General features: G+C 39.9%; 1 protein-coding gene across 1 annotated transcript in view; it reads right to left on the bottom strand.

Moving 5' to 3' along the window:
* LOC115923520 overlaps positions 1-2,840 on the bottom strand; it is a 30,017-nt gene extending 27,177 nt beyond the window's left edge. The window contains exon 1 of the mRNA XM_030984394.1: positions 1,591-2,840. The gene's annotated coding sequence lies outside the window, so the exon portion shown is untranslated. The remainder of the gene's footprint in view (positions 1-1,590) is intronic.
* Between the last annotated feature and the right edge of the window lie 20,315 nt (positions 2,841-23,155).

The raw sequence follows: 23,155 nt of genomic DNA, 5'->3' as shown, positions 1-23,155 counted from the left end.
ACGCATCCCTCAATACGCGCGATGCGACGCGTTATATGCGCTCATTTTTTTTGGATAGACAATAAAACAACAAGCCTATCGCGATATCACAACAATTTTGAGGGAAAATCATTGGTTTCTTGTATTTTTATGATTTCATGAAATCATCAAGAATACACTTCATTGAGACAGAAAACGAAAATATACATTCATTTCCTGTATTAAAACTGTGGTGCGTGGATTAATGTACCGCTTGATTTTGTCAAAGAAAAATTGAAGCGGTCACGTAATCGACACGAGAGTTAACATTCACCAAATATTCCTGTCAAAGTTTTCTCTATAAATGATCCTCAGAATATTTAGTATTTAATGAGGAAAAAACGTTGATAAAAAATGTTAAATTATTTGACTTTTTAGCCTTTCAAAACAAAGTGCGTGGATTAAAAGTACCTCCATCATACAGTTGTAGATCTAAACTATGAGTAGACTAGATCTATGACCATCAAATTTTAAAAAGATCACTTTAACTTCGGCCAGGGCCTAACTGTTAGGCCTATACTTTGTATTGACATCGTGTTATGAGTGGCCTATACTTTGTATTGACATCGTGTTATGAGTGGCCTATACTTTGTATTGACATCGTGTATGAGTGGCCTAGCCCAGTCAACATATTTGTAAAGTGACATTGTATTCCTTCTTACTTAAAGGTACTATGTCCCATTTGCAGGCCAAAAAAATGAAAAAGTTAAATTCCAACTGCATTTGAAAGATAATACTAATTTAGAACTTCCCTAAACAAAGTGGGGCTTAAAAATGTCTTCAAGTGGGAAAATAACGACTAGATCTATTAGTTGTCAAATCGACTTTAGGGCTATAGGCCTAGAGCCCAAAAGTAATAGTCTTGATTTTCAGACAACTGTACCGAATGGTCATAGAGGTCTACGTTTTATGCTGCGCAAAGATTCAATCAGTTTAATCTTGGCCATCACAAGAAGTGGGTTATTGATGTAGATCTAGACAAATGCTCATGTACCCTTTACAACTCTTTTCATGTATTTTATGACCAAAGAAGAAAAAAAAGCCAGTCAGTCACTCAGTAGTGTCTGACAGTGAAGTCTAGCAAGTAAACGGGTTTCCTTGCATAATTTGAATATGAGGACACTGCTAACATTTAAATTTCACAGATAGGACATAGGTCTAGGCCTACATGACATAGGCTAGACCCTATTCATAATTCCTGCAAAGTTCTACAGAATTTGAGGTTGGCTGCAAAAGGGACATAGTACCTTTAAGTTCTAGATCTACTAGATCTAGTTTTACTAATACTAGACATAAAGTTAGATCTAGATCCAACATAAAATAGACTTCCAAATTGCCAGAGTCTATAGCTACTGTGGATTAGTACAGCAACGTTAGTCCAATAACTGTTTAACACCGTAACTTAGCTCCGTCTCGCCCAGTACACTACAGTGCACAACGTGTGAATCTAAGTAACAAAACACTGTGGTAGTACTAGTAGCTGTAACACTTTGTAAATTGTAACACATTAACTGTTATCTAATTAAGTTAACGTTACTGTAAAACTTGAAAGAAAAAGCATTGTAAAATTACCTCTCGCTTTCCAACGCAACGCCAGTACTCTGAAGGTACCGTAGATAATCAAGTCTTGACTCTTCTCCTCGGACAGCTGTCAACGTAGCTTTTTGGGTGCAACAAATTCAAGATTCAAGATTCGGCACGTGCTGTCGATGGGAAATCTATTGTTTACAAAACACCCAAACATGGGGATTATAGAAGTATAGTACACACGTAGGTAGACATGTCCGCCGCGCTCCGTGGGAATTTCTTAGAAACTAGCTCGACACATCGCCCGTGCGGGATTATTAACTTCTTAGAAATCGGTTCAACGCATAGTCTTACTCCCAGTCTGTGATGGACGCGGGACGCGCATTTAAAGATTCGTTGTACGGGATGGGGGGAGGGGGAGGGGGCAGGGTGAGGGTGGGGGTAAAGACATTTAATTGCTGTACTGTTGGGACAACCTCAAAATTAGAACTTTACAAGATCGAGTTCGATCCATCGACCTCAAGTCTCCAGCTTTTATTTTATTGTTGTTTTTGTTTACGCCACTCCCGCTAGTCTGAGTCTATATAATTCTATACAGTACAACGTAGGCCGAGGTGCCTCTGCCCTCGACTCCAACGTCGAACAAGTGAGATGCCAACTAAAGGGTGTAATAAGAAACTAAATCATTAATTTGTTGGGTTTTTTGCATTTCGAAAATTATATGAGCCTCGATCTGCAGGACCACTTTTCGTTAAAAAAAAAAAAAAAAAAAAAAAAATTGTAAAGTGCACAGGCTTCACACACTTCAAATGGGTGTTTCCACATGTTACCTGCATGTATACACCCCCTGTCATCCTAGCTGACATGGGTAGGGTTAGGGTTATGTTTAAGATTATGCTTAGAGTTAGGGGTGTAAGGTGAGGTCAACAAATGGAAACACCCCCATTTGAAGTGTGTAACGTAGGCTATGCATCTTTACGATTTGCATTATTTTTACGAAACTTGGCCCTATATACAGCCCTCTCCCCTCCCAATACATTTTAACACAGGTCACATTTCAGCTAGGTCTCTATCGAGAAAAAAAAAATCAGCTCGCGTGCACTTCAGTTTGAAAATTTGCTCATACGAAGAACAAAGGCGGATTTGGGGCTAATGGCCCTATCTTGGAGAGGGGTGTGTGCGGATGGGGGGGGGGGGCTCAGACAATGAACAACCACCAAATTTTTGGGTGGGGTACATTTATCACTAAGCCACTTATAATTTTGGTGTGGATCAAATATTATAGAGCCCTTACCCCATTGTTTTTTGTTTTTTTTGGGGGGGGGGGCTCAGATATCATTGTGTCTACCATATTTTTGTTGGGAATCGACTATCATTGAGCTCCTCTCTCCTCCGAAGATATTTTAACAAAAGTCAAATTTCAATTCTCTTTCAAGGAAAAAATTTCCATCCGCGTTATGAGTTCCCACAAAATATTGGGGGGGGGGGGGCTCAGAAATAATTTCTTATCCAAATTTTAAAAAAATCATCTCGCATGACTTCATTTTTTTTTCTTTCTTTCTTTGTGGGTGGAGTTCAGATATCATTGAGCCCATCATATTTTGGGTGGGGCTCGGATTGAGCCCCCCCCCCCCCCCTCCTCCTAATTTATTTTAACACAGGTCAAATTTCGGGTCTTTATCGGGCAAAAAAAAAATCGTGCCCATGTTATGCATTCTAATATATCAGGGGCAGGGTTTTTTTTTAGTAGGAACAAACTAAGACGGATTTGGGGTTAAGCCTGCCCCTTCTATCTTTCAGAGGGGTGTGTGCGGAGGGGGGGGGGGGGGGGTGGCTCAGACATTAATTGAACTAGAGAATTATTCTGTTATGTGATGGTCCATGTCACTCAAATTCTCATACATGTTTTGCCATATTTGTCCGAGCCTCAGTTTTCTCTTAAATTTTAACTTCCAATTACTACTCAATTACTGGGAAAACTAAATTGTATCATTACACATGTCTGGACTACTGTGATTGATAAAGGTTACCCCACTTGATTTTTTTTTTTTTTTAATATCGGTATCGGTTCCACTTTTAAACCTATATCGGCCGATACCGATATGATAAAAAAAGTACCCGATATGCCGATATGATATTAAAACAACACTAAAATTTGTTCATCTTCTTTTGGGGGAATATGCACTCTATAAATGAGGGATAAATAAGTAGCAAGTTTGTGCCGGCAAGTTCAGAGAATTAAGGCAAAGTTAACTGGCAAGATTTTCATTTTTCAAGTGTACGAGTCATTAACGCTTGAAGTTGATGGTATTCAGTGCTTTTAGTATATTACTTAAGGAGGAAAACTATCTTCAGAAGAGTATGCAATAATAATTTTTTTTTTTAAAGCTGCACCAGAACCCATGCGTACAACCTGGAGGGAGGGGGGGGGGTGTATTTCTCATGCATGGTATCAATATTCCCTGGAAATCTTTTCTTTCTCTTTTTGTATTTTATTGTTTTGTGAATTTCTTGTTTATTTCTGTTCATGAAATGCCAAAAAAGTGTGACATTTTCTCCAAGAAAATTCACTTTTTTTCCCTTTAGAAATTGACTTTCAGGATAAATTAAAAGTAAAACAAAAATTGTTTTAAGACAAAAGAAAAAAATGCATGTAAAAACTCCAAATGTGAGATACTTTTTAAAGTGCCTAGTTGGTTTAAGAGACATCCTAATTTGCAAACTGAAAGCCCTGATGTTGTTTTCTAAAAAAAATGCAATACAAATCTAACAAAGATATGTGGAAATATTGTGGGAAAGGGGGGAGCCTCCCTCCCCAGGCTTGTGATGGGCATATTTACTTTGTAAGGGACTGCTTCTTGAGCAGCTCCCTCTCATTTGAAAGCTTGTTCCTTGCAGCTTCTTTCAAAGTCTTCATGTCTGTGTCTGGGTATTGTGCAGCCACGTTTTCTGTAGAACAAGAGAAGGGTGAAAACATGGACATATACACTTAGAAGGAAATGAAAGTTAGTCATGTTCAACAATTTTACAAGAACTGAAAGCACAATAGAAACCTTTGATAACGTCATTAAACCCATGTTTGTATACCTCTGTGGAAAGAACCATGAAATAACCCATTTATGAATTTACTGTACACAACATATGAGAGGAGCAGCTCACAATATCGTCACAAAATGAAAACTTTATAAACATCCGTAACATCGTCATTCTTTGACGGATTGTCCTCAAATTTATGTGTCTGTCATTATCCTGCTTCGATTAAAATTAATTTCATTTCAGGGTGGACTTCCCCTTTACAAATGTAAGCCCAATGCCATGAATTTGATTTAATAGAATGACATTTAGTCAATTTCCCATTTTCCCATTTTCTACATGTCTTTTGGGTATGCTCAAAAAGGTAGGAAAATTTACACCCTATTCATTATGTTTAAGTAGACATGCAAAGAAAATTGCAACTATGCACAAATTATATATAATGTTTATGCTAGAAGCTTGGAAATGCCAAATGTGTAAGACTTTTGCTCATTACATATCGGGGAATGCAAAAAAAGCAAAGAGAAAATTCAAAAAATGACTGCAGTAATGCGAGCACTTTGGAGGAATTCGGGAAAATTTGGTGATGTTTTTATTGACGTCATGACATAGTCCAATCTAATGGTAGCAGACGACGTGTCATAGCTCAAGCAAAGATCATAAGTGCATTCATTGCTACTGAGGAACAGGTTTAATGTACTTCAAATTTGGCTAATTGTGATAATGTTGGAGGAAAAGGTGGCACTGAACCCTGCTATACCAATGCCCAGCATAGAAACATTCACTGGAAGGGCATATTTTAGTTTTTGGAAGGCAAGTGTCGTCGTATTTTTGAGTTTGAAAAGCCCACCTAACAATCGTGAATAGCGGTGGGGCTGCATGCATAACTGAAATGGTAGCAAAGCATAGCTAATGCTGAAAATGATTTTGGCTGAACTGTTTGTGGCGGGCAATTGCATGAGAGACATGGAATTTCACCTTTTATTTTATAGATTGTCTTTACTGTGGATGTTTTTAAAGCAGATCATTCAAATAACGGGGGAACATGTTACATTCTCTTCGCATTGGTATGACATATATCCTGCTAAATATCAATAAAACTCTCACTTTGGCAAACAAGTACACCAGAGAATCTGTACATTGTCTATAGGATGTAGTCTGCTATTGCTAGCTGTGTCTGTAGAGTGACGTCACAAATATCAGCCGTGTTCGGCGAGTTTCGGAAGGTTTTTCCAATGGGAAGGGGGGTGGCATTTATTCCAATTTTTCTCGATTTGTGTTTTACAAATCTTTTCCGTGAGGTCGGAAATAGTAATACTGGGGTTGGCATAATCTCTTTTTGCAATTTCATGAAAAATTATTCATGTTCAGTTTCTTTGCATGGGAACTTTAATTTCTTCTGAGTGATGAATAATATGAGGCCTGATTTCACAAAAAAATAATTATTTTGAAGCAAGGTACAAATCAAATCTATTAATAAACTTACTGAACAGCTCTTCCATTTTTTGTTTATTTATTTGTGGACGTGCCTCCTGCCCTGCGTTGGCATTCGATGCCCCCCCTGTAAGGGAATGGCTTGCCATTTCCTGCCTCGTAAATGTTCTGGTCATTAAGTCCTGCAAGTATTTTGAGGCGTTGTTGGTGGCACTTTTTCTTGCTTTTTTGGAGTCATACTTCGGAGAGACGGGATCCTGCAATAAATTTAAAAAAAATCAAAGGGGTATTCATTAGTGCTGGTCGATATTTGATTTGAAGGTTAACCGATTATCGTCAGTAAAATATCGTCGATAACACGATATATCGTGGAGCCGGAAAACGGCTTCACGTTCACGTGCGTGCATATGTGTATGCATGTGTTTGTGTGTGTATACTGACTACTGAATGTATTATATGGCAAGTGCGGTGTGAGTGTATACTATACACTCACACTGCACTTGCCATAATACAGTCAGTACACACACAAACACACAAGTCCCGCCGCTCAATGAATAACACGTGTCTGGACTCTGGAACTCATGCATAATATCAACGATATTTGGGTCATATCGTGTCTCCGCGATATATCGAAATAATCATGAGATCATAATCGCGTATTCGATATTATTTTCATATCGCCTAATTTAGATAATATCGAAATACCGCCCAGCACTATAGTATTCATTTTAATACTGCACTTAGACCAATTGCAAATAGACAATTAGATGTATAAAAAAAAAAAATTTTAAAATCAATTGGCCCACCCATGAGAACTCTGCAGTTGACCGCGCAACCGCAGCAAAAAAAAAAATTTAAAAATCCCAGAATGGTGTAAATGGATCATATCTTGTCACCTCCTTTCCTCTTCCCAGAGTTTTTATGTATGTATACCAATCTGGACACATGCATGATTTTACGTTTAATTTGCTCTTTTGCTGTTTCTTGCCTCTCTTTCTCCTCTGCCCTGGTCAAGGATGTTATGTGATTAACTGAAACACATTCACTTACAGTTTTGTCATCATGATTTACATATCTAACTGTATATTTGAAGTTCTGGCGATTCACATCAACTACTTCTGTACGAGAGGTCTGCTCAAAGGTTTCCCTCCTCGCCTAACGCTGCCTTTCTGTCGCACTCGAAGAAACACCTTTTCCCCTATTCCATGTGACGATTAAGGATTCAGGCTTACGTTTCTCGCAACAATCTAGGAAGAAGAAGTCACATTTGATTTCTTTCTTGCTCTGTTTGGCTTCTCAGTAACATCGTCCAGGAATGTATGCTTTCTTCGACTGCAGCAGTGAATAATAAGTCCCTTCCTCTCCTTGTTCAACAAGGCCTGCAGCTCACTATTGCAGCTCACTGCAATGTCTTCAATGTCAAGTTCATCATCACTGTCCTCAACTACCTGCTTCCCATCCTAAAGAAGAAAAAAAAAAAAAAAGAAACATAATTTATATGTAAACAGGGAACTATTTAAGTAGCCTCAGTATTTTAACTATCTGGGATAAAATCAAATTTGACTTCTTTCTTGCTCTGTTTCGCTTCTCAGTAACATCGTCAAGGAATTGGTGTATGTTTTCTTCGACTGTAGCGGTGAATAATAAGTCATCCTAATGCATATGTCCTATCCAAACACCTCCTCATCCGCCGTAATGTCAACAAGGCCCTTGCATAAAAAAATTACACAAAATCCTGTGGCATCTAGTTCAGCTGAGCTGAACACATAGTAAGTATTATCCATCTGTAACCGCCCACCAAGGAGCTAAGAAATCCAGCTTGTCGGTCGGGTAGTTCTTCTCACTATTGGATAAGCCACATCTTTATTATTTCAACATTATACAAGTTTGATACTGCTGGCAGTACGAGCTCGTGTGTCCATACCTCGTCTTTGCTCATCTCTGTAAGGTAATTTTCCCAGTCTTGGCTGGGAATCCATTCACTAATATGAGAGCTATCTGTAGTGTATTGATTTGCCTCCAACCACTTGAGCCCTTAATTTTTCATGATTAATTTGAACATTCCCGGTCAATCCCAATTGGTCTGCCAGAGCATGAAACTTACAGTTCTTATATCCCCTGGGGTTCTGGGTTCTCGATACTGTAGGCCTGCACTGGCAATGTTAGAATCGAGATTCCTGTGAACGTGAGAGGCAGTTTTGTGGTGTCCAGCCGCAACAAAGAGCTTCTATGTCCCTCATCATTGGCCTTCAGTTCCCACAAACACACCGTCCTGGTTCGGTGGAAGGTTCCAGTGCTTCTACTGGTGGGCAGTTCAGTAGGTCTAATAGTAGTCCACTCTCCCTCTCCACCACACCCAGTAGGACGTCTCTGCATCTAGTGATGTCCAACTCCAGTATGATATTCTGAAATGAAAAAAATTAAATGTAGTATTTACCTTTTCCGCAATACCAGCTACTTAAAGGTGTTGCTCATTATTTATATTAGGTTAACGGTCGTAACTGAACTTAAGCGTTTCCAGAACTATTTTGCTTACACTTAAAACATTTGCATAGGAAACATGCTTTCCAAGAAGGTTCCAAACACATTTTCGAACAAAGGGAAAGAACTCAATTTTGCCTTAATTGAGAAACAAAATCTTATCTCTTTTTGCGGTCAACTGAGCTATTTCTGTGTTCAAACTTACATTGGCATAAAGTAAAGCGTCCATTGTTTCATTCTGCTTTTTCACAGTTTGGTGAAGCTAATGAATTTCCTTCTCCAGCGAGGTTGTATAGGTTTCCGTCCATTGTTGAGGTTCCTCATCTGATCTGTCTTGGCCATTTTAAAAGACAGCTTGAAGTCACTTATCAGGGCTCTCTCGCTCTCTAACGATATAACTTTTCAACTCCTCCAAACCCCGCCTCGTTCTCAGGATCTCCATAAATCTTTTTCATGTACTCGTCCATCCTCACTTTCTCACCAGTGACCATTCCAGAACCATCATCAATCTCTAAAATGATCAATCATCCCATTTTCCATCACTTATAACTATAAAACAACTGGAAAAAACAAACACACAAGGTCAGAATAATTCTTTTCAGTTTAACGCAAACAATGTATTAAACATTAAACCAACATAAATAACCAAAACAGAAAAATGACAAAATAAAATCATGAAAGAAATAAATCGGTACTGTGTATGGATAGGTAATATCAAACAAAGAGTCCAGAGGCATAGTGCCTAAGCCATGTTCACATTACTGCTTCGTCATCTTTGTTTTTATAAATTCCTGTATGTCGTTGTTTTCAAAGTCAAAGTGGAAGAATCCGACAGCCTTGGCCACGGCTTCGTCCATTTCATCGTCGAACATGATGGATATTTTGTAGACGGCCGGTAAAAAATCCAAAAATTCTTTTTCGTTGAGGCGGTTGATGGCCCCGATGAAGTGTTTGTCCACCTTCTCGTGCCATTCCTGATACAGGCATTCCAGGTGGGCTTCCTGCCCGGGCTGTTCGTCCTGACATCCACAGCATCCCTCGACAACCAGGGTATGAATCCTAGCTGATAACGCCTTCACAGCCATCAGGACTGGAGCCACGGGCAGTTGGTCGCTGATATCCCTCCTCCGAGAAGTCATGTCGATGAATCGAGCGCAGTGTTGTGTTTTAAGTCTCTGAGCACAGAGCCATGTTCACATTACTGCTTCGTCATCTTTGTTTTTATAAATTCCTGTATGTCGTTGTTTTCAAAGTCAAAGTGGAAGAATCCGACAGCCTCGGCCACGGCTTCGTCCATTTCATCGTCGAACATGATGGATATTTTGTAGACGGCCGGTAAAAAATCCAAAAATTCTTTTTCGTTGAGGCGGTTGATGGCCCCGATGAAGTGTTTGTCCACCTTCTCGTGCCATTCCTGATACAGGCATTCCAGGTGGGCTTCCTGCCCGGGCTGTTCGTCCTGACATCCACAGCATCCCTCGACAACCAGGGTATGAATCCTAGCTGATAAAGCCTTCACAGCCATCAGGACTGGAGCCACGGGCAGTTGGTCGCTGATATCCCTCCTCCGAGAAGTCATGTCGATGAATCGAGCGCAGTGTTGTGTTTTAAGTCTCTGAGCACAGAGCCATGTTCACATTACTGCTTCGTCATCTTTGTTTTTATAAATTCCTGTATGTCGTTGTTTTCAAAGTCAAAGTGGAAGAATCCGACAGCCTCGGCCACGGCTTCGTCCATTTCATCGTCGAACATGATGGATATTTTGTAGACGGCCGGTAAAAAATCCAAAAATTCTTTTTCGTTGAGGCGGTTGATGGCCCCGATGAAGTGTTTGTCCACCTTCTCGTGCCATTCCTGATACAGGCATTCCAGGTGGGCTTCCTGCCCGGGCTGTTCGTCCTGACATCCACAGCATCCCTCGACAACCAGGGTATGAATCCTAGCTGATAACGCCTTCACAGCCATCAGGACTGGAGCCACGGGCAGTTGGTCGCTGATATCCCTCCTCCGAGAAGTCATGTCGATGAATCGAGCGCCGTGTTGTGTTTTAAGTCTCTGAGCACAGAGCACCACCCACATATTATATCTATGACCGCCCGGTGCCCAGCGGCATACTGCGCTCATGTCACTGCTCGCTCTGGGCAAAAAATTCTGCACTGGTCCGATGCATGCTATGGTTCCGCTCGGGTTTGGGAACGGGGAATTTGCTACATAGCGGCAAGAGAACGGGCAAAATTCCTTTGTAACACTTGACAGCTGCTAGAGACCCGATGAAATCGCTTACCATATATGCGTGTTATATGAGTAGAGGGTAAGATCTTTCTAAAAGACCTAATCTTCCATTGAGTTTCTACATGTCTTATGTCTCGATCAAAGCGACAGATCACCTCTTTCGTCTTCGTGAAGAATCCGATGTCTAGTTATAATTTAAACTCCTGTTCTTCTTATTTACAAACTTACATCTTTTGCGACGATTCCGGTTTCCGAGCTGACATCGGCAAACCCGTTGATGCATACGTCATTGAGTGCCTCCAACACCAACTCATATTTCATGTTTACTGGTGGTTTGGGACCTTCTTGATGAAGGGCGAAAGATATTGAAGAGCATACGTTGAAAATACTATGGACAACACCTAAAGACAATTCTTTGTTCCTTAGAAACTCCCCTTTTAGATAGCGTAGCCTTGAGGCAGCTGTCTTCTGACTATCGGGAAGGAATGGAGGTCTATGACCCCAAGGTAGTCTGATGTCATAGTGGCCATTTACGATCGTCAAACTCTCCTCCATCATCGTTCTTGCTCGTTTGTCTTCTGTTGATTCTCCAATCTTTTCCTCCATCGTGTAGCTGCCAAAATCAAACCAAAAGAAACCTTAAATTGCCTCTTCTGAATATTAAAACTATTATTTTCAACGTAAATAAATGTTACATTACCAGTTTGGTTGCGCCGATCATTGTATTTTCTGGCCCTATAGGCCATTTCGTTCCAAGCCAGCCGCAAATCCGCTCCCGTCCTGGAAGATGCCACCCCATGAGCTTTGAGGGCCTCCTCTAGAGATCGTGCTATGAACTGTGCTGGAGTCTACTCCCATTCCATATGCTATAGTAGCAATCAAGATTCTCAACTCGCCTGTCAGAGTTGACATCTCTCTTATGATTTTTTCTTGAACGTCCTTCTCCGTGTTGGTGTGGTACATGTTGACAAAAGCATGGTAGTCCTTAAGTAGCAGGGCCAGGCATGTAGCATATCACTGCTCACTTTACAGGACTGACGGTAAATGATGGTCCTGTCACATCTAGGTGGGTCCTTGACACTTAACTTCACTGATGAGGTGTCCAAAAATGTTGTCATAATCTCGTGATCCAGACTTCAGCCCAACATGCTTATGATTTTCTTGTTAGGTGACTCATTCACCCACACATAGTTCTGCCCCAGATACTGGACTTGTTGTACCGGTAAATGACACTTGCTAGGCTTGAGTCTGAGTCTGTGTTGCCCAAGTCTTGTGAAGACGCGTTCTAACCTGGTCAGATGTTGTTGAGCTGAATACAATGATGTCATCCAGATATACAAGTACTTCTGAGAGGTTCATATCTCCTAGGACTGTGTTCATGAGCCTCTGGAATGTTGCAGGTGCATTCATGAGTCCAAAGGGCATATGGATATACTCATATAGACCCATGGGGGTTTTCAAGGCTGTCTTTCGACGGTCATCCCAGGCCATTCCTAGTTGCAGGTATCCCGACATAAGATCTAAGCTGGAGAAGTACTTGGCTTCCCCAAGGGCATCCAATGATTCAATAATTCTCGGGATATGATATGTATCACGAACAGTCCTAGAGTTCAACTTGCGGAAATCTCCGAACATTCGGATAGTCCTATCCTTCTTGCGGATAATGACTATTGGTGATGCAAATAGGGATTTGCTTGGAGTGATAATCCCGCAGACTCCAGATCTTTAATGTGGTCCTTCACTTCCATAAAAATCCCCAGGTGGAATCGTCTGTAAGGCATCCGGAACGGGTAGTGTCAACAAGGCACCTCCCCAAGTTTGCTATTTGCACTTCTGGAGGACTTGGTGTCTCCTGATGAGCTGCCCCTGTAAACAAAAAACACAGGAAGTAAATTTAAATGAACAAAAAACTGATGTACATGTAACATCAAATGTCATCAAAAATAGCTAGTGTTCAATGGACAATGTCATAACGTTATTTAGATGAATTAACTAGTGCTGGGGCAATTTCTCTACAGAAAAATTGTTCACTGTGAAGAAGAAGTTCGTTCCATCTCTCATCATCTAACAGAACTCTTACAGAAACGTGTCCATGCCGTGTTAAATAGTCACACCATGTCTGCTGTATAACTCCCATCTGAAATTGTACTTGTGAAAAGTACTGGTGCGACTTGTTGAGACACAGAGCACCATCTTCTCTCATTTCAAGAAACCCTACATTCTTGTGAGAGGGAGTAGTATGTAAAATGCTGAAGGAACAATTTATCCTCAGCAATCCTCTTCCCACAGCAATTGACTGAACCAGTCCGTTTGGACTTGCCCCCACGTTCATGTGTTGATGGTGAAGGAACAGGCCACCTTCTGTCACGACCAGTTTCCTGTGCGTAGCCCCCTGAGCCTTGACATCAGCTGTCCTGGCCCCTCCCTCCATTTCTCTTCCATACTTCAAGGCAGGGAGACCCGATGGCACTGAACTTGTCCTAATATCCTGTGCACAAGGTTGGTTACGTTGGTTACTGCTTCACCTTCAGTTGCTGCTGCAGCTATCTTCCTTCCTCGGGTGAGGACAGCATGGGCATTCGACCCAGTAATTTTCCCATGCAGATACAAATGCCAGTTCTTGTTGTCGGCCTGACCACAGGTCATCTGCTCTATGAGACTTGTCATTGCCGGAGTGTAGATGGGCAGTTCCTGCAGAAAGCCCTCAGGAGAAGATAACTTGGATGCTAAAGACGGAAGAGGAAGAGGTATGTCCACAGAAACTACCTTTTCCTCTGCTGCTACCTCTGGAACAGGTGGCTTATCCACATCAACGTTGATATACTGAAAGCAACAGGCATCTGGAAATGTTGTGTCGAGCGCTGCCGAAAGTGCAGGAAGAGAAGACTTTGCAGCCATCGACCTGGACCATCATCAACTATTCTAGATAACAAACCAATGAAAACAAAAGATTTAAAAACAAAGAAATACATAAGAAAAACAAAATGAAGAAATACAATTTAAATTTGAGAAGGAGATCTCCACTAGGCCATCCAGAATTTCTTCATCTGTGGCCTCAAGTTCCACAAGTGGCCCATTTGATTCCACATGGCCCTGATAATCATAATTGTCATCCATTGGCAGAGCAAAGGTTTGCTTTATTTTCCATGTCATATCATTGAAATTAGTATTGTCCAACCTTATGCTTGACAAACACTTTCCCTTCTTTCTTCAACTTGACCATCATAGCCGTAGCCATACTGTGATGCCTCTAAAGGCGTGATCATTTTCTTGGATATCTCCTACACGTTGCATTTGGCCATAGTAACCTCATCCACAATCAAAAGACTGCAGCGTCAAAGAAGTTCTGCTGTTGTGTCGCTCTTTGATATGTTACAGAAAGAATTTTTTGTGTCACTTGATGAAGTCCTTCTGATACCCCTTTGGGAGGTGGTAGCAGTAGCCGGCAGGTTGTAGCTGGCCTGTTCTGGTATTTGATCTTTTTTACTCTTGTTTGCGGATGGCATTCATGCTTCCACAGATCTGTCCGGATGTAGTATCCAAAGCAAAGTTCACACGGCCCATAATCTTCATAATTTGCTCCTTCGTCTCTTGGTCTGTACGCAACAATGTAAGTACCTGTTCCTGCTCTAATTACCGAGCAATTGTGTCTGTGCGTGCCCTTGTTTCTCAACAAGTTCATTAAATTGTCCTTTTTACGTCTGTCTTTTTCGTTCTCGATAGCAATTACATCAGGTTCCTTTGAGTGGCAATCCCGCAAATGTCTTTGAATTTGTGACTGAAGAGAACCACAAAATAAGCAAGGGAATCTTTTATCAAATATTCTCTTCCCCTTTGCATTGCTTGTTCCCAGGACAACAATAGTATTGCCTGATGTAGAAGCATGGGGTGTAGAATCATCAGTCTGTTGTTCTGTCTTAGAAGGTCCCATGGATGTGCTGCAAATGTCACTGCTCTTTTCAGAATCATAAGAGTCATCAGGTGCTTGTCCTGCAAATAATTAGTGAAAAAGAACAAGAAAACCCAATAAAAACATTAAGACAAGTCTGCTGTAAAAATATTGCCTATGAAAATATTTGTTTGTAATATCATATATGGGCCATGCAAGTAACCATGACAGAAATTCGATTTAGTAAAAAATGTAAAAAAATTGATACAATATTATAAGTAACAAAATAAATGACATTAGTTTACTAATTATCACTGGTACTACTTGAATGGACAAGAGACATATTACTCATGTAAGATTTTATCGGTACAAATATCTGACATCAAAGCAATGTCATTACTGATATGTCCATGTTGTTCATGGAAAAAAATTATGTAATTTGATGAACTAAATGCATCTTAAATATTGACAGTAGCACAGTGTGAGTGGAGGTGGCTATCACGTGATGGAATATGCGCGTACATTTTTGTGATGAGATCCTGCAAAATGCCTGGCGGACTTTCTGCCACCCCCCCCCCCTCTCTCTCCTTCTCTCCATGAAAGAGTTGCAGTTTACAAGTACATAACACTAAAAACAACTATGATAACAAACAGAACAAAGAGAACTATTAGAAGAGGAATGAAAACATAAAGAAGAATAGAAGTGTTACTTGACAATACTACTGAAAGTGCCAAAGGATCAGAGTACTGAGGGGAAGATTGAGGGAGAGGATGAACGGAGGGAGGAGATGGACCGAACGAAAAATGAGAGGAAAGATGAACGGATGACAATAGGTCAGGAGTAGATGGAGAAAGACAAACAAGAGAAAGAGATATCTGCGAAGAATGAAGAGATGATGAAGATAAAGACAAAGAGGATGAAGGAGTGGGAGGAGGGGCTAGAGCGGAAGGATGCGGAGCTGGACTGTACTTCATTGGCTGTGGAGCACAGAAAACAAGATAGAATCAACAGCCCCATTAAAAAAATAGAAGAAATTTATGTTAAAGTTGTTAGTATGTTTAATTTGTTGGTATAGTACAGGTCTTTACACGGTCTAAGGCTAATGGTAATTGAAGTCCTTGAAGACAGCATTGGCATTGTTTTGTTTTGTGTGGATCTAAATGACAGACCCTGTCGCAGAAGGAATCGCAAGCTCTTGAAGACCTTCATCAGTGCTTGTTGAGCTGTTTCCTGCTGTTGACGGCGGTAGGCGTCCATTTTGACATCGATTTTAGCCTCAGGTTTCAAGGAAATCGCTGCCTTTGCGACTCTGTGACAATTTGAAGCCTGGTGGCTCTCAAATCTGGGTGATGCCTTTTTCCAGTTACAAAAGCCAACAGAAACAAATGCTGGTTCTTTGTTCTTGGCCAATTTCAAGAGTCCGCGTTTTTCTGCCTGTGCACAGTAGAAACACAGTACCCGTTTCAGGGAGGGTTCGTAATGGATCCAGGGGTAGCTTTGGTACCATTTGGCTTGAAACAGAATTTTCTGCGTTTTAGTTTCTACTACGGGAATGGAAGAAGTAGGGGGGTGATTGGGGCTAACCCAGTCGTCAAAACCGGCATCAGCTTCATCATCATCTTTCGCCTCAGATGCTCCATCACCCTCAACAGCACTTTCTTCTGGTTGAACTTCAGGAAGAACAGGCCTATCTCCGACATCATCCGATTTTGATGTAGACGGCTGTTCGTCATCATGTTCTTCTTTCTCATTGTGCTTGAAAAAAGAAGTGATCTTTGATGTTTTCAACTTCTTATTATGAGCCATCCTAGAATCCTAAAATCAATTCACGCTGTGAATTATGTAAGTGACACACTCACATATATTTCCCCCTTAAAAAGTTGAGGAAGACAAGGCCTCCTGCTGAGCGGACTCACCACGTGTTTTTGATTTCTAGTTAACTGCCTTAGCGCGTTCCTTCTCTCCCTGCACGTAATGCGCACATAACACGGCGTACGCTCGTAATCCGCATCCCTGATTTTCAATAGCTTCTTTCACACGTTAAAAGCCAATCTTGTGGTTATCTTGTGGTTATCTTGTGGTTTGCAATCTTAGAGGTATCTTGTGGTTATCTTGTGGTTTGCCCCATTTGAACACGCAAAACTTGTGGTTATCTTTTGGTTTCCACACCACGAGATTGCGCGCACTGCAAAATATGCGCGATTAATCTTGTGGTTATCTTGTGGTTTCCAAACCACAAGATAACCACAAAATACTAGTAAGATTTTCTTTTTTTTACTGTCTGAATTGGCTTTCACCGTGTGAATGCGGCTAATAACAATAAACACAATTACAATAATGATGAGGATTATTATTATCATCATCATAATTATTATTATTATTAATATTATAATTGTTATCATTATTATTATTACTATTATTATCATCATTATGACTTATTAAGTAAGCAAATATCATTCCCAAAAACCTGGGGGGTGGGGGATGATTGTACATGCCATCCCCCTCATCCCCCCCGTTGTCTACGCCCCTGTCTGTAAGGCATCCGGAACGGGTAGTGTCAACAAGGCACCTCCCCAAGTTTGCTATACCTACGCACTTCTGGAGGACTTGGTGTCTCCTGATGAGCTGCCCCTGTAAACAAAATACACAGGAAGTAAATTTAAATGAACAAAAAACTGATGTACATGTAACATCAAATGTCATCAAAAATAGCTAATGTTCAATGGACAATGTCATAACGTTATTTAGATGAATTAACTAGTGCTGGGGCAATTTCTCTACAGAAAAATTGTTCGCTGTGAAGAAGAAGTTCGTTCCATCTCTCATCATCTAACAGAACTCTTACAGAAACGTGTCCATGCCGTGTTAAATAGTCACACCATGTCTGCTGTATAACTCCCATCTGAAATTGTACTTGTGAAAAGTACTGGTGCGACTTCTTGAGACACAGAGCACCATCTTCTCTCATTTCAAGAAACCCTACATTCTTGTGAGAGGGAGTAGTATGTGAAATGCTGAAGGAACAATTTATCCCCAGCAATCCTCTTCCCACAGCAATTGACTGAACCAGTCCGTTTGGACTTGCCCCCACGTTCATGTGTTGATGGTGAAGGAACAGGCCACCTTCTGTCACGACCAGTTTCCTGTGCGTAGCCCCCTGAGCCTTGACATCAGCTGTCCTGGCCCCTCCCTCCATTTCTCTTCCGTACTTCAAGGCAGGGAGACCCGATGGCACTGAACTTTGTCCTAATATCCTGTGCACAAGGTTGGTTACGTTGGTTACTGCTTCACCTTCAGTTGCTGCTGCAGCTATCTTCCTTCCTCGGGTGAGGACAGCATGGGCATTCGACCCAGTAATTCTCCCATGCAGATACAAATGCCAGTTCTTGTTGTCGGCCTGACCACAGGTCATCTGCTCTATGAGACTTTTCATTGCCGGAGTGTAGATGGGCAGCTCCTGCAGAAAGCCCTCAGGAGAAGATTAGTTGGATGCTAAAGACGGAAGAGGAAGAGGTATGTCCACAGAAACTACCTTTTCCTCTGCTGCTACCTCTGGAACAGGTGGCTTATCCACATCAACGTTGATATACTGAAAGCATACAGAGCAAAGGTTTGCTTTATTTTCCATGTCATATCATTGAAATTAGTATTGTCCAACTTTATCAATTTCTTTCTTTGTATCAAATTGAATATCTTTGAAGGTGACATACATTCTTTTTCTTCTTAAGTCGATGATGTTAATTAAATTGTATATGTTTTGAGTAAGAAGTTCACTAATTCAGCTTCTATGACAATAAGGAGATAGTTTAACACTTCTTCTACTTCTAAAATGTAAATGTCATCCTGACCTCCAATCACATTCTAAATCAGTCCGTCGGTCCGTCAACACTTGTTTATATACAAATAGGGAATGTCCATGAGTGCAATGGTACAAGATTTTTGTCATATAACGAAGATTTCCACAGCCTCTCTGCCCAAAGTATGTCATGACGTCCAAAAAAACTTTGTTCTGAAGACCAAGAGGTGTATCAGGGTTGACTGCCTCTGATTAAAAAATCTTTGCCTTGTCACTGTCAGTTACTGCAGTTTTATGCTTAACAAACCCTTTCCCTTCTTTCTTACTGTGATGCCTCTAAAGGCGTGATCATTTTCTTGGATATCTCTGAATGTTCCGTCAACAGCCTCATACATTTTGCGGTTGGCCATAGTTACTTCATCCACAACCAAAAGACTGCAGTGTCAAAGGAGTTCTGCTGTTGTGTCGCTCTTTGATATTTTACAGAAAGAGTGTGACGACAATGGGTCCCACCACCTCCATACTTTAAAAACCACTTTCGCTTATTAAAAAATTGAATTCTGGAGCTACACTTACGTACTCTAGACCCATATATGGCATTGGCCATTTAATTCTACCAGCTATCGTAGCCTGCCCAGTCAGTCGGCAATGCCGCTATACTGCTTCATGTAGCTGTTCTGTGGAAACTTTACGTCTACTCCAGATCTGATAGAGTAAAATCTTGACGTAGACAAGGGCCAGTGCCTAGACTTAAGGCTAACGCCATTTACACCACAATAATGAACCCTGACCTATACGATTATTCTTCCCTAATTGGAGCAAAGTGGGACGTCTTCTAATGCACATTTTAATTTTTTGAATAAAGTATCTGTTGAAAAGTGTAAACAGAAAGGACTATTTAAGATGGTGTTATTAGAAAAGGCACAATAGTTGCAGTGGCTTTGTAGATAGAGCAATGGTCTTGGAACTAGGAAGTCTATGGTTTAAAAGTTGTTTTCATTGCGTTTTGAAAACGAACATGAAACAACATTGCGCTTAGTTTAAACATATTTGTGGCTTTAAAAAAAAAAAACATTGAGCATGTAAACACTGGTTTGGATCTTCAAACGTAGATACATGGTTACTCATCAGTGCAAGCATTAGTCTATGATTGCCCAAGTCCTTTGAATAGGACTGAAAGTAGTAGGTCCTCTTGTTGCTTGCTTACATATATTATGTAGAAGTCGCATGAAATAATGCCACAAGGTCAATGATTGAACAGGTGCTATCTTTCTTAAAGAATTAAAATGCTTCATAGAATGAGATGTCTCCCCATTAAAGTCAGGAGATTAGTTTTGTAGTTGCAGATCTTAAGTCTGATATTATTTTTGTTGGTACCAAGATGCAATTATAAATATTTCAGTGGGTGTTAATTATGAGATTTTAAAAATTGTGGTTTGTGAAAAAATCTCTGTGTATTCATAGACAACACTTAGAGCTATGGAGAAAATATGTTATGATAAAAATAAAGTGTTTGAATTTTGAATGTTTTTTGTTAGTCACTACTATTAGTAAGAGGCTATAAAGTGAAGTTTTATGTTCAGTAGATTTCAATGTACTATTGTATGTCTCATGTACAGTTTACATGATATGTCATTGTCACGTTGGATTGCCAAATGGATGATGCAGACGGCTTTTGAAATTGCCCAAGGTTGATTTTTCAAAAGCAGTTGTTTATTTGTTTTTTGTATGGTGTGTAATGATTGAAATGACAAGTTTTCATATTGTTTGTCTTTTTAAACTGAGAAAATGTATCACGTAAAATATATGCATGTGAGATCTAAAGGATGTAACTCTATAAACCTGAATTTTGACTTCTGTTTGGAGCCAGAAGGTTGTTTAATCATATACTGTAAACACAAAGTTTAACTACCTTCTGGCTCTGAACAGATTATTCGTTTCGTGATGTGCAATGATTTGATATCTTTATGATTATTGCTTTTAGTGTGTGTATTTACATGTACTTGCATTTTAAACACAAATTAGTATCCATAATGATGTATGAAACTTTTAAGATGACTCAAGTTGACAGTATCAATTTTAGATCATGTTAAAGGTTCAGGTTTTTGCCTTTAGATAAACAATTTTTTGTTTAAGTTGTTGTTGATTGGTCTATACTATGTAGGCTAATTAAGCTAGGATTGTAGTGCTAAATATGTGAATGGTTTCTTTGTTATTTAGCATTTATGTGACTCCCAGGTTTAAAAAAAATGACAAAGTGTCAAAGAAATTACCATAACTCTATTGTTTAGAATAAGATGATCAAAGTGTATTTGTTATGAGTCTATGCCTCTGACTTCAACATTATTTTCATAAAAACTTGTGCAATTATTGTCTTGTTGATTCATGTGATTATAACATTAATAGGTATAGGAAAAATGTATTACAACTCATATAACTTACTTTCATTGCTTGAATATATATTTGGGGATATATATATATTGCATAAGTAATTCAGATTATATTTTGAAAAAAGAAAGAAACAAGTCAGGCTGGCTCTGTATGATGTTCTGTTCAATGTATCATGTTATTTTTTTTTTGGTCGAGATTTATTTTCTTTATCTCTAAAATGAATCCTTATTTCAAGCTATTTGTGAATAACAGGATGGTATTAATTAATATTTGTTAAACTTTGATTTGTAAATTGAATATTTTATAAAGAGTATATATTTATTAACTGATGAATTCGAAGATTGACAATGATTATGTTGGATGATAAAGTTAATAAAAAGGCAAGAGATTTCAATATAAGAATTCTGTTAGTTTGACTCTGTGAGCTCATTTATTTTGGCTGTACTGTTACAAGAATGATATTCATGTATAGTGTGAAACAGTGACGTGTGCAAGATTTTTTTCGAGGGGGATGTTTTAAAATTGGATGGCATCATTAAGATGACCCTGCGAGGTAGCAAAGCAACCGAACAGGAGAGGGTGTGAGAGGTGGTTATTCCATCCAATGTCATGAATTTTGATATCCTGGCTTAAAAAAGAGACATAATAGAAAAGAAAAGGAGCATGTGTCAAAGTACAAAGGTTAATTATCAGGGTGAAAATGGGGCACTTCTTACACCTACAAAAAGAGGCACTCACCGGGGATTTAAAAAAAAGGCACTTATGAGAATGGGAAATGGGCATTTGTCGACAAAAAAGGGTCACCCATCAAATTGATAGGGGCATTTAAAAAGAGGTGAAAAGGGGATAATTAGTAGAAAGGGCACGTATCATTTTTTAAAAGGAAATTGTTAGAGGTGAGAAGGGGCACTTATTGCACCTGAAAAGGGGACTTATAATATAGGAAAATGTGCATTGGTTGATAGAAAAGGGACACCGATCAGATTTTGATAGGGGCATTTATCGAAGGTGAAAGGGGGCTTTTATGAGAAGGGGGAAGTGGCTCTTATTTTATTTTTTTAAAGAGTCATATGTTACAATAGCCGGGGCACTAATTATGAGAAGGGAAGGGGCACTTGTCAAAGAATAACGAGTATCTCTCAGATTTAAATAAGGGCAATTATCGGAGGTGAAAGGGGCCACTTATCTGAAGTGCAAAGGAGCAACTTCTCTTACCTGAAAAGGTTCATTCACCAGAGATGAAAAGGGACATTTATGAGAAGGGGAAGGAACTCTCTTTTAAAAGGGGACAATTATCATTCAGAAAGGGGGCACTTATTGCAAAGGAAAAGGGAACTTGACGAAGGAAAAGGGCCGCTTTTCAAAGATGAAAAGGGGAAGGGGCACTTTTACAAAGTAATTATAGTAATTAATTCAAAAATATAAAACACGAAAGGTCAAGCTGCATAAGATTACCTGGAGAAAACACATAGATAAATGTTAAACAGTTTCTCGAGTGAAATCATCATTTTCAAGAGTTCAGAACCGGACCGTGTACATTAGACCGTCCATGAAAAGAGAACGCAAAATAGATTAGATAGTACCCCGAGAAAATCACATAGCAACATGCAATTCGTCCATACGCATTCAATAGGTTCAGAAACAAGGTGATTCATTTTTATACATTAATAACCGGAACGTGCATCATTCATTTAAGATTAAGAATTAGAGAAAAAAAGATAAGTGGACTGGGAAAGGCAAAAACAGGATATTAGACATGATTTTAGAAGGAAAACTCGAAGTTGCGTTTAAAGTATTTTAACGATGGTTCTTCCAAACCATTCCAAAAAGAGGGGTCGGTATAAACAATTTGTTTGTAGGGAAAAGAATTCTCGCTACCCCAAATAGCGATTCTGCCGAGATCCGGGGAAAATCCTGAAAACGCGCATTGCATTATGGGATAGCTTTTCGACATTACAGCTTCCTGTGCAGGCGGCGCGATAGCGCAAACGTAAAACGCCGTCGCCACACAACGTGTATGCACCGAATATGTCGTCTGCTCGGTCTTGTTTTTTTTTCGCAAATATTTCAATGTTTATTTGAACATTTCATTCGTTGTTTTTTGCGTCTTTTGACATCAGTGACGATGGTTTTCTTTTGTGAGGCTGCACAGTGCTGGGCTCATGATTCCAAGCGTAAGAACCCTGAAAAATGGGGGTGGATGAAGGCCGTGACTTGGGATGGGACTCTATACCGGAAGTTGTAGTGACGACCCGAGAGAGTGAAAATTACCTCGTCTCGCGAATTTCGAGATTTTCGTACCTATTTAGGGTAGCGAGAATTGGGGAGAGATGAAAATTGACTCTCTGTATTG

This window comes from Strongylocentrotus purpuratus, unplaced genomic scaffold (genome assembly GCF_000002235.5).
Source record: "Strongylocentrotus purpuratus isolate Spur 01 unplaced genomic scaffold, Spur_5.0 spur5_scaffold_14, whole genome shotgun sequence".
In the NCBI taxonomy this organism is placed as follows: domain Eukaryota; kingdom Metazoa; phylum Echinodermata; class Echinoidea; order Camarodonta; family Strongylocentrotidae; genus Strongylocentrotus; species Strongylocentrotus purpuratus.
The sequence above is the reverse complement of the archived record's forward strand: the minus strand, read 5'-3'. Positions and strand labels throughout refer to the sequence as shown.